Source organism: Lissotriton vulgaris, chromosome 12 (genome assembly GCF_964263255.1).
Source record: "Lissotriton vulgaris chromosome 12, aLisVul1.2, whole genome shotgun sequence".
In the NCBI taxonomy this organism is placed as follows: domain Eukaryota; kingdom Metazoa; phylum Chordata; class Amphibia; order Caudata; family Salamandridae; genus Lissotriton; species Lissotriton vulgaris.
This window is the reverse complement of record NC_141700.1, coordinates 704,061,319-704,072,752: the sequence shown is the minus strand read 5'-3', so window position 1 is coordinate 704,072,752 and position 11,434 is coordinate 704,061,319.

The following is an 11,434-nucleotide window of genomic DNA, read 5'->3' as shown; positions in this document are numbered from 1 at the left end:
ATGCATGCGTTGTAACAGTTGTTTCCACTTGGAGATTCTTCTTCAAGCAGGTTCTCGGCAAAGTTCCCGTTTTTTCCCTCTTCCTTGGCAGAAACAGCAATTGCAGGCCAACCCAGCAAAGCACATAGCAAAAGGGCAGTACTCCTCCTTACAGCTCACCAGCTCTTCTCCTTGGCAAAAGGTTCCTCTTGAGTCCAAAAGTAATCTAATTCTCTGAGGTTTAAGATCCAATACGCATACCCCATTTTGTCTTTGTTCTCTTTGTGGCAAGGGTCTCTGAGCCCAGTCTAAACCAGTTCTGTCCTCCCTGGTATAGGTTCACTATAGGAGGTGGAGACAGCATTGTGCAGAGGAGATACAAACTATTCTGGTGCAAGTGAAACTCCTCCCACCACTCTAAATGCAGCCATGGTCTAATCAGCTCATCTACAAGTCACCAAGGAAAGGCAGGACACCCCTCAACCCCCGTTGTGGCTGTCTACAGTAAATTCACATCCCCAGCCCTGTCACTCCAAAACCAGACAGTTAATTCACAAAACAGCTGAGGCATACAGAATTGTTAAATAAGAAAATTCCTACTTTCTAAAAGTGGCATTTTCAACCACAATTTAAAAACCATCTTCCTAAAAAGGCATGTTATTAAATTCTGAGTTCAGAGACATAAACTCCACTTATCCATCGTGTCCCAATGGAAAGTTATACTTGTAAGATGTTACAAAATAACTCCCATGTTAGCCTATTGGAAAGATAGCCTTTTAATAGTGAAACACAAAATTGGCAGTATTTCACTATCAGGACATGTAAAACACACCAGCACGTGTCCTACCTTATACTTACACTGCACCCTGCCCATGGGGGTACCTAGGGCCTACCATAGGGGTGTCTTACACGTAAGAAAAGGGTTGGTTAGGGCACAGACACTGCAGTGGCAGGTCTGAGTTACATTTGGAACGTTAATTGTGTGGTTGCCCAATCAGTGCTGTAGGCCCACTATTAACATTTGATTTACAAGCCCTGGGCACACTCAGTGCACTTTACTGGGGGCTTATCAGTAAATCAAATATGTCAGCCATGGATAACCAATCATAACAATTTACCTAAGACCTTGTGTGGGCATATGGCTGTGGAGCAGCAAAGGAAAATACTGTCCCGCTGCTCCACAGCCCCTTTTAACCACCCCAAGGATGGAAAGCTGGCTAGCTGTTTTACGGGCTTGCCCTGCCTTTTTGTCCCCCGGAAGCACAACCGCCTTAAGTGCACAACCGCCTTAAGTGCGGCATGCCCGGGTCCGGTTGGCGCCTTCGCATATGAGCGGTGGGCTCACCTGTATAGAGAGGAGATGTTTTAAGGCACAAGGGAGTGCCAGGGGAGGATGCTGCGGGCAGTATTCATTTAATGTGAGGAATGAGAGGTGTGTCCCATTCGTCTGATTATTAGCTGTCCCTGACGTGCAAACGTGATTGTATGTAGTATCCGGCATGGGCTTGAGGGGGCAAAATCTGGAAAAAAAACAAGCAGAAGTTTGGGCTCGGAGTGCCATAAGAAAAGAAACAAATGGAGGATGTGTGCATGTTAATTTATGCCATGCTATGTTATACAATATGACAATGTCTGATATGATGTAAAGCAGGAAAGCTAAAATGCAAAGTGATTTGAATTAATCGCGTGACATACTCAGCGGTGGCGTCTCGGCTTATAACGTTCCCTTTGACGGTCGTTGAGGTGGTGAAATGCATCAGTTATCAGGATTCAAGGGACTCCGGTGCAACTGCACCTGCTGCACCGCGGGTAGCCACGTCCCTGCTGTGGCGTGCTGTGGTACAGCATTGTGTGATAGCTAAAGCAGGGGTTAGAAGGCGCGGATGCTGTTGCGCTGCGGATTTACACTTTTCAGAGCCCGCCCCGCTCCCCGTCTCGGCTCTCCCGAGAGCGATTTCTCCCACTTTGCTGTTCAATCTCCCGATAAACGCCTCCAGTCGATGACACATGCCTTGAATGAGGCTTTCTGCGGGCTCCGCGTCAGCTGGCAGGGAATTAAAGTGCATTTTCGTATCGCGGACAAAGCGTGAACACAACATCGAGGCTCTGACTGACTGATTTCCGATGGCGAGAGAACCATGGCCCCTGTCAGCTCCAGGCTGGCCTCAGTTACTCATTCCCCGCACTGAGCAGGCGGCGGGGGCGACTGGGAGGCACCCCAGACCCCGAAACACCCCAGCGCCCCCTCACTACTCTGCGTGCCTCCTTTCTGGACATTTTTGCCATCTCGGTACTTTATAGTTATAGAGTTCGCTTTCCAAATTTGAGTCTGGCTGAGAAGCACGTTAGTTCTTTTAGTAATAACGCTAATGAGAGAGCTGATGTGTTTGCAAAAACAACAGCTACTTTTGTGCATCACGTACGTCACATTGTTGGCTACATGGAGAGAAGACGATTTATTTGGAATTTAGGCTCCTTATGCGCTTGACTTAGTGAAGGACAGAGGCAAATCCCTGGCAAGGAAAGCCATGCCTCACTCCTGTGTTCAAGAATACAGGTACATAATGCCTCAAGTACTTACACGTTTTAGAATGTATGTCCGTGGAAGAAGTGTACTACATACAACTCCCGACAAGTGACCCCCTAACGTCAAGCCAAACATGACGTTTATTTCTACCATTTGGTCTTTAAACCCATAAAAACATCACCCTTCGCAATAAACCTAAAAATATGCTCAATTCATAATAACTTCCAGTACGATTATCCAATTTCCATGAACTTTTTCCCTAGTTTACACGGTTTTAAAACTGTAATACATACACACTTCTATAAAATGACATAGACATTTTAAAATAAAAGGGTTGTGTGGTATAACTAGAAGTATGTCTGGCCGGCGTGGGGCGCGTGCCAGATGTTGGAAAAAAGCGAGCACTTGCCCTTCTGCCTCTGGAGAGCTGGCAACCCATCAGAGGTCGCCACTTCTATTTGAAGCCTATGGATGGCTGTGAGTCTCAGAGCTGCAAGTGGGCCCATCATTTTGTGTTACGCCACTGGGATCAAATTTGACAACTTTTTATTTAGCGCCTCATTCTGCATTCTCGTTGTTTCTAAGTATGGTAAACAGTAGGGGCCAGATGTTCGACCATTTTTGCATGCGCAAATGGGTTTGCGAACTCGTTTGCGCATTAAAAAAGCATGGGTAATGTACAAACCCTATTTTGCGAGTTGCAATTTTTTGAGATTCGCAAAATAGGGTTTTGCAACTCCCTATTGGGAAGGGGCGTTCCCTTCCTAATAGCTAGCATCTGCAATTGCTGGCGCAAAACACTTGCAAATTACCACCCTCTTCAAGAGGTGGGTAATGCACTCGCAAAAGGGATCCCTTCCCCTTCGCAAATGCAGGGAAAAATATTTTAAGGGCAGGCAGTGGTCCCAGCTACCACTGCCTGCCCTTGAAAAATGAAACTAAACGTTTTTTTTTTTATGCATCCCGTTTTCCTTTAAGGAAAAGGGGCTTTATTGTAAAAAAAACAGCTTCATTTAAAAGCTGTCCCAGACATGGTGGTCTGCTGAGCCTAGCAGGCCACCATACCTGATAGGCCCTGCCATTCCCAAAGGGGTCGTAAATTGCGAGAGGCTCATTAATATTCATGAGCCTCTCAATTTGCGACCCCATTGGGAATCACTAACAGTGTGAAATGCTTTGTTGTACATTGGAAATAGCGCCTCGCAAATTGCGAGTCGCAAAATACTCGCAATTTGCGAGGCGCTATTTCCACAATCGTACATCTGTCCCTAGATTTTATTGTTACCCAAGTAATGGTACTATATATATTTGCAGGCCTCAGGAATATGGAGTGGCCTTGGTGGCATGCCATATTTCACCAGCGAGTGTTCATCTCGCGGAGCCATTCTGCAAGTTGTTGTTGTGTTCTATATTAATTAAACCAATGTGAATCATACCTGCTCAGGAGGGCACGAAGAGGATTCTGTTACATATTCATTCCATCTGTAAATGAGTGCTAGCAATGATTGGTTCGAGTAGTGCCTAATTTATAAAAGAATAAGAGCTGGGGCTCAAAGATTTTGTTGGAAGACCGTGATTAGCGCAGTTATATGTCACTGTTATGAATACAAAGGCGGTCTAGTCTTGATTTCTCCTCATGCCTCGTTCATCAAGCACCCCACACTCCCCAACCCTTTATCTCACTTTTTCACCCTTACTTTCTTCCTTTGGTACTGTTTTCACATCCAACTCTTCCCCGTGCTTTCCGCCTTTTCTGCTTTTCACTCTTTTGTTCAGGATCAAAGTCTGACGATGAAAACTAAGTCCAGGTCCCCAGAAATTAATGTTGGGGGCCCACCTGCACCACTGGCTCAAATTAAAAACTGGTTTTAAGTACAGCAGCTTCGTTGAGAGGTTATATTTTAAAGGCAGTTTACGGCAAACATCTTTTTGTATGAAATGGTGAGAGCGAGATGGATGCAGTCCAGCTAGTGCTGAATCTGAGCTGGTGGTTGCCGGTGGGGTCCACTTGCATTCATTTTTGAGGACCAACACTTATTTTTTAGCATCAGAAATTCACTGAGAGTAAAAGAGAGAGAGAGAAAGACAAAAATCAGAAAGATGGAGGAAAAGAAAGATGGAAAAACTGTCACAAAGGAAGAAAGCACAAACCTGCAAGAGTTTGATAAAGGGGCAGGGGGTGTGTGGTAGTGGATTAAAGAGGCATGAGGTGGATTCAAGACTACATAGCTCTGGTGCTGGGGGAACAGACAGACATTCAATTTCTCCTGCAGCTGGCATCTGAGCAGAGCTTTGGGCTTCAGCACTCATTCTTTTACAAAGTAAGTACCGGGCCCAGCAAGAAGGCCCTATTGAATCACTGCTGTCCTGTCCTGTTACAGTGATGGCCCCAACCACTCAAAGGAGATCAGGGAAGAGGACACAGAATTGAGAAGCCTTCTGTTCTCAGGGACCACATCAAGCATTAACATCACCCAGTGCAAGTAAACCAAGTGGTAACTCTGCTAAGAGAGCTCATCCTTCACAGTACCCCTTTTCATTGTTGTTGTCATCATGTGACTCTGCCTTTTAACAATATTTAAGTACCTAATTGGCATGCACACTAGGTGGGTATAGTTGACCCCGAGAATGAACCGCACGGTCCTGGTATCTGGTCATTGCTGTGGGTCCATACCCCATTTTGCTTTTGTAAGACATCAGCCTTCCCCTTGATCACTGGGAGTTAAGTACACCTTCCATGCCACTTAATTTCCTCCTGAGAATTGACACTTTGCTTTAGTTTTGCAGAGCTACTCTATCAGTATTATCAAATACTACTATGTTTCTTCTGCATTACCAGTTTTCAATGTTCGCAAACACTAGGCAAGCTAACAGAAAAAGATTTGTGACTTTCAAAATAAATAAACACATTTTCAGGATTGCAATTCTCCATGTTAGATTTAGCAGTAAGCAGATGTTTGTCACTGCATGCCCCACTGAGATCCTTAATTTTCCCCTCCCACTGAATTTCTTAAACAAAGAGCTGTATTTGGCTTTGAATCCTCAAAACACAGAAATGGCGTAATGCCCTCTTAATGTGCATAGGGAATTGTCTCCCTAGCCCCAGTTGTGTTTTCCTACCTACTGCTAGTATCTCTACAGAAAAAAGGGCAGTTCCAAGAATAGGAAAAGGTGGGCTCACTCACGTAATGTGACATGCTTCATCATTGGTCACCTTGTCACATCCTGGTGAGATAGTACTACCAGGGAAGACTCAACCTCAGGGGGGGCGCACCTGAGGGAGTTCTTAAAAATTAATCTTATTCTCTGGATAAAATACTTGGATCCAGTTTATGTTTATAAAAACATAAGGGAATACCACAAAGTATTCTTTATTCAGGTGGCACCCTAAGCTTAAATGAAAATACCATAAAGTAGTCTCAGAGGACTCACATGGTTACTATGACCCTTACTTACCTCTAAATTGTTAAGCCAATATGTTTCTACCTTTTTAATAGAGCCTAAAAGAAGTCTAGGGTATATCACAGCCAAAGGTATATATTCCTATTCTTTATTATTTATAGTGATGGGTACAGTGGTAAATATTGAGAGGACCTGCCGCTCCTCAATTAATCAGCAGGGACTAGTACCTAGTCAAGAGAAGAAAGACAAACACATGGCAGTAGAGGTATGGACAAAAAGGGAAACCAACACATCACACAACAGTATCAACTTCTATTGCAGTGCGATATTGTAAAATGCACATTGACATTTTTAGGCTCATTAAAACAACAATAAAAACAACAACAACTGTGCACATGTGACATAAAACTCACTCACTGCACACATTTACAGGTGATGAAAGCACATGCGGGGGAGAAGTGCCATATGTAATCCCAGTGAAGATCAATATCTCCTTGTTTACCTAGTGCCAGGGGGCCTTTTGGCTGATGGTCTGTTCTGGGTGGGTGCCTCCTATAGTCATACTCTGGTAGGTGTGTTAAGTCAATTTGAACACAGGAAAAATGGGGAGAAAAATGAAGGAGCAAATAAGTAAGTAGATATGATGTCCCAAAGTGCGTGCTAAGTGCACTTACAGGACCTTCTCAAATTCTCACAGGTAGTCGCAGCGTCTTATACTTGTCGTAGATACTGCATCCTTTTTACATTGCATCTACTTTATGCCACTTATTTTATCAAGGTAGTGCGCCAGCACCGATCCTACTGTGCCCAAAGACACAGCCATCTTGTAAGAATAGGGCTGTAGCTATGCATTTTCATATTTAAAGGGAACCGGGCTGCCGATAGTAACCAATCAGCCCAGTTCCCCCATTTCTGGCCTCGTTGCAGGTAACACGTCCCACCCGTGACAGGGTTAGACAGCGAATGAATTAATTTACGAAGCTCAAATTTAAATTTCAACCAGACCTAGTTGTAACCACTGCTGCATGGGAAGCCCTAGTGGGGATGGTAGCATTAGTTTATGTTGCTTCCATAAGCCTTCACAAGGAGCATTGTTTGCACTTTTTTGTAGCAGAGCAGGAGCATTTGCGATAAAGATGTTTGAGGTACCAGTGCTGAGGCAGATACTGAAGAGCTGATTTTCAACTGCTGAGCCGATGACAGAATAAGATATGAGAGGCATCTATACATGGCTTGGCACAATCTAGTATTATTGAAATCGTTTCAGTAGAATGGTTAACTATATATAGACACTTTTGGCAGGGAATAAACCAACATTAACTTGTTAGGGGTGTGGGATGAAATATGATTGGGGTATATCTAACGGATGAATGTGATTCTCCAGATGCTCTGAACTTTGTACAACACATCACTTCTACAAGCATCAGTTGAGTGTATGCAGCCCACTTCACGCCTCTTACAGCTGTTGCTCACACTCTATCTATAGATAGCTTGCTCTACAGGCAGATTTGTGTATCCCTGCCCTCTGTTGTCTGTCCTGCCATGTGGCGAGACTGAGACTCTCACCACTTATGCCCCAAGGATCTTTGATCACTGCCCAAAGACTGGTTCCCCAGTGTGGCCTCCTTCGAGCCCTCTGCAAAAGGCAGCAGTGTCTGCCTGGTTTCAAAACTCAAACACTTTGAAGTCAGCACTGCTCTTGGTAGACTGTTTCTGCTAGATACATCTGCCAGTGGATTCCTCACCTTGTGAATATCCCCCTGCGTCAGCAACGTTCGGAAAATTCTTTTGTAGCACGCCGGCGTGGACGACGTCACAGGAGCACGGCATCGCGCGCGACTCCGGCTGACTTCACCGACTCCTTATTAGGCCTACGTCGGCGTGATGACATCAGTTCCCTTTTTTCAGCATCATCGACGCTAACGGTTTCTTGGGATCTCTTGTGTTACGGATAGTGACTTTGTTGCTATTTGTGTGTTTCTGTATCTTTTTCGAGTTGCTGTCTTCCGCCGAAGATGTCGTCGAAGACGACAGGGTTTAAGCAGTGCGGATCGTGTGCCAGGATGTTGTCCATAACTGATCCTCATGGTGATTGCTTGTGGTGTCTGGGCTCGGACCACGATGTTGAAGGCTGTCGAATCTGTTCTAAAATGAACCCGAAGGCTCTGCGTGAACGAGAAGCTAAACTCCTTCTGGCCAAGGTAAAAGGAAAGGATGCCAAGAGGTCTCCGAGGTCCAGATCAAGACGCTCGAGATCGAAGCCGAAGTCGAAGTCGAAGACGAGGTCGAGATCGAGATCGAGGTCGAGGTCGAGGTCCCGATCGGAGTCGGCATCGAAGGCGGCTTCGGGACATACTTCGGGATCCTCGAAGAAAAAACATAAGAGGAAGAAGCATAGCTCGAGGCACCATTCCGGCAGGGAGTCGGACTCGAAGAAGAGGTCTTCTTCTCGAAAACATCGTAAGGACTTTTTGTCTCCCACTCCATCTCGTGAGCCTGTAGGTGAAGCTTCGCCTTTACAGTCCCGAGAGCCATCTCCGGATCCGGGACCGGATCCGTCTCTAGATCCGTGTCAGTCTTCAGCACATGAGGAAGAAGACGTTGAGGATCCTCAGGCTTCGGCGACTCCGGTGCATCATCCAGAGGAACAGGAGGGTCAAGAATAAACGATTCCAGTGCAGCCTCCTTTGGAGCAGCCAGTGGGTTCGTACCCTCCGTTTCCTGGTCCTGGTCAGGACCCTTCGCATTTCCTTAATGCTATGTATGGCGTGTATGCGAGAGCAATGTACCCCACTGGTGCACCGGCTGGTCCCATGGGTCCATTGTCGTACAACTTGAGTGTCCCTCAAGCTTACGCTCCGGCGCCTTTTCTGCCTTTTCTGCTGTTTCTGCCGATGCCATATCCACCTTGGCTTGGTTCGGCGCCGCCGAGGTCATCGACTCTGCACACGGCTTCGCCGGCTCCGGAGCAACCTCGGGATCGGAATCGAGGTTCGACACCAGTTCCAGTTCCAGCTTCTTATCCTCAGGCTGTTACAGCTCCTCACTCGACGCCGGCCCCGACTCCGTCGGAGTCGTAACCGGATCCGACGACTTCGGTTTGGTTGGAGTGGTCGAGGCGTAGAGCTCAGCGTCTCATGGAAGAGAAGGAATATGAGGATCCTGAAGTGGAGGAAGGCGAACTTCAGGAATAGGAGGATTATTTTGAGGAGCTACATAGTTCAAGTGGTTTGGAACTTTCGCCGGAATGGGGGTTGCCCGCAGTTTCTGATGCACCCTCTAAGGATGTGGCTCCCTTCCATGTTGTTATTAAGAAGGCTGCAGAACTGCTGAACTTGACTTTGCCTTCTGTTGAGTTTAAATCTAACAACCTTACTGAGGTTCTACATTCACCTTCTTCTGTTGTTGAGCCGACTCCCCTGTTCACTGAGGCTCTTACTGAACCGATATTGGAAGTCTGGAAAAGGCCTCTGACTGCTCCTGCGGTGTCTAGAACAGAGGCGAGACGCTATAGGGTGGCACCTGGTGACCCTGAGTTCTTGACTTCCCATCCTTCGCCCGAAAGTCTGGTGGTTCAGGCGGCTTGTTCAAAGAGGTCGGCAGGTGCTTTTTCCCAGGTTCCAGGGGATAAGGACTCAAAAAAGTTGGATCAGAATGCTAAGAAGGTTTTCTCGTCAAGTAGCATGAACCTAAAATCGACAAATGCTACTTGTCTGCTGGGCAGATATGTACATGCTTTGATGGACACGGTTAAGCAGTTATCATCTAATCTTCCGGAGGAGGATAGAAAGAACTTCAATGAGGTAGTGTCTGACACGCAAGCTGCGGCTCACCAGGTGATTCAGAGTGGCATGGACACGGCGGACTCTGTGGCTAGAATAATGGGATCTTCAGTCGCCACTAGAAGGGCCGCTTGGTTAAAGTCGTCCGAATTTTCGACTGATGTTCAGGCTGCTCTATTGGATTTGCCTTTTGATGGCACTGGCCTTTTTGGAAAGAAGGCTGACGCTGCCTAAGAAAGGTTCAAAGATAGCAGGGCGACGGCAAGGTCTTTGGGCTTACAGACTAGAGGCTCTTCCACCAGAAAATTCAGGGGTTTTGGAAGGTTTACTTTTCGTTCCTATACGCAGAACCAACAGCAGCAGCAACAGCAGAATCCTTTGTACAAGTCCAACAGAGGTAGACAAAGGGGCCATGCCCATGGACGCCAAGCCTCCTCCTCCTCAACTTTCTCCTCTAATACCCACGCCGACCTGCAACAGCAAAGCAGCCCTAGATCCACCATTCTGGATCATAGGGGTCCTGTAGGGGGTTGGCTTACTTATTTTCTGCGAGATTGGGAATCAGTTACATCAGATCTTTGGGTTCTCAATCTCGTAGAGAATGGGTATGCTCTTCCCTTTCAGGAATTTCCCCCAAAATACCCTCCTTGTCAAGGTTATTGTTCGGAAGACCACCTGCTTCTCTTGCAGGAAGAAGTCCTGGTTCTTTTCAGAAAGAGTGCGATAGAGGTGGTTCCGGAGCCGGAAAGGGGTCAGGGATGCTACTCCCGGTATTTCCTGATACCCAAGAAGGAAGGAAGACTTCGTCCAATCCTGGACCTCAGGGTTTTGAACCTCTATCTCAAACAGGAGAAGTTCAAGATGCTCACTCTTGAGCAGGTTCTTCAGGCGATGATGGAAGAAGACTGGATGGTGTCAATCGACTTGCAGGATGCGTATTCTCAAATTCCGATCCTGAAGTCGCACTGGAAGTATCTCCATTTTACGGTGGGTTCGCAACACTACCAGTTTGCGGTCCTTCCGTTTGGACTTACTACTGCGCCTCGAGCCTTCACCAAGGTGATGGCTGTGGTGGCAGCACATCTCAGAAGGTCGAGGATTCCAGTGTTCCCCTATCTGGACGACTGTCTGATCAAAGCATAGTCACCGGAGAAGGTGCTCCATCATCTGCAAGAGACAACTCAGTTGTTGCACAGGTTGGGTTTTTCGATAAATATACCCAAGTCTCATATAAACCCAAGTCGCTATATAAATACATGTACATTTACCTGGTGCCCTCCCAGCGCAACCTGTTCATAGGTGCGGTACTGGACACAACTGGGTGTCGTGCATTCCCTCCTCCTCAAAGGATTCGCGACATACAGGAAATTATACCTTTATTTCACAATGGAGCGGTCGTTCCAGTCCTGAAGGTCCTTCGTCTGCTCGGTCTTATAGCTTCTTGCATTCTGTTGGTCAACCATGCACGTTGGAACATGAGGGCACTCCAGTGGTGCTTCCGCAGGCAGTGGTATCAGCACAACGGTGATCTCAGGGAGTCAGTGAGGATCTCCAGAGAAACTGCGGTGGATCTGTCTTGGTGGGGCGTGGAAGGCAATCTGTCTCAAGGAAAGCCTTTTCAACTGCCTCCATCGGTGGCCACAGTGATAAGGGATGCATCCACTCTAGGGTGGGGTGCTCATCTGGGGGATCTGGAGGTCAAGGGTCTTTGGTCTCCAGAGGAAAGGTTGCTTCACATCAACCT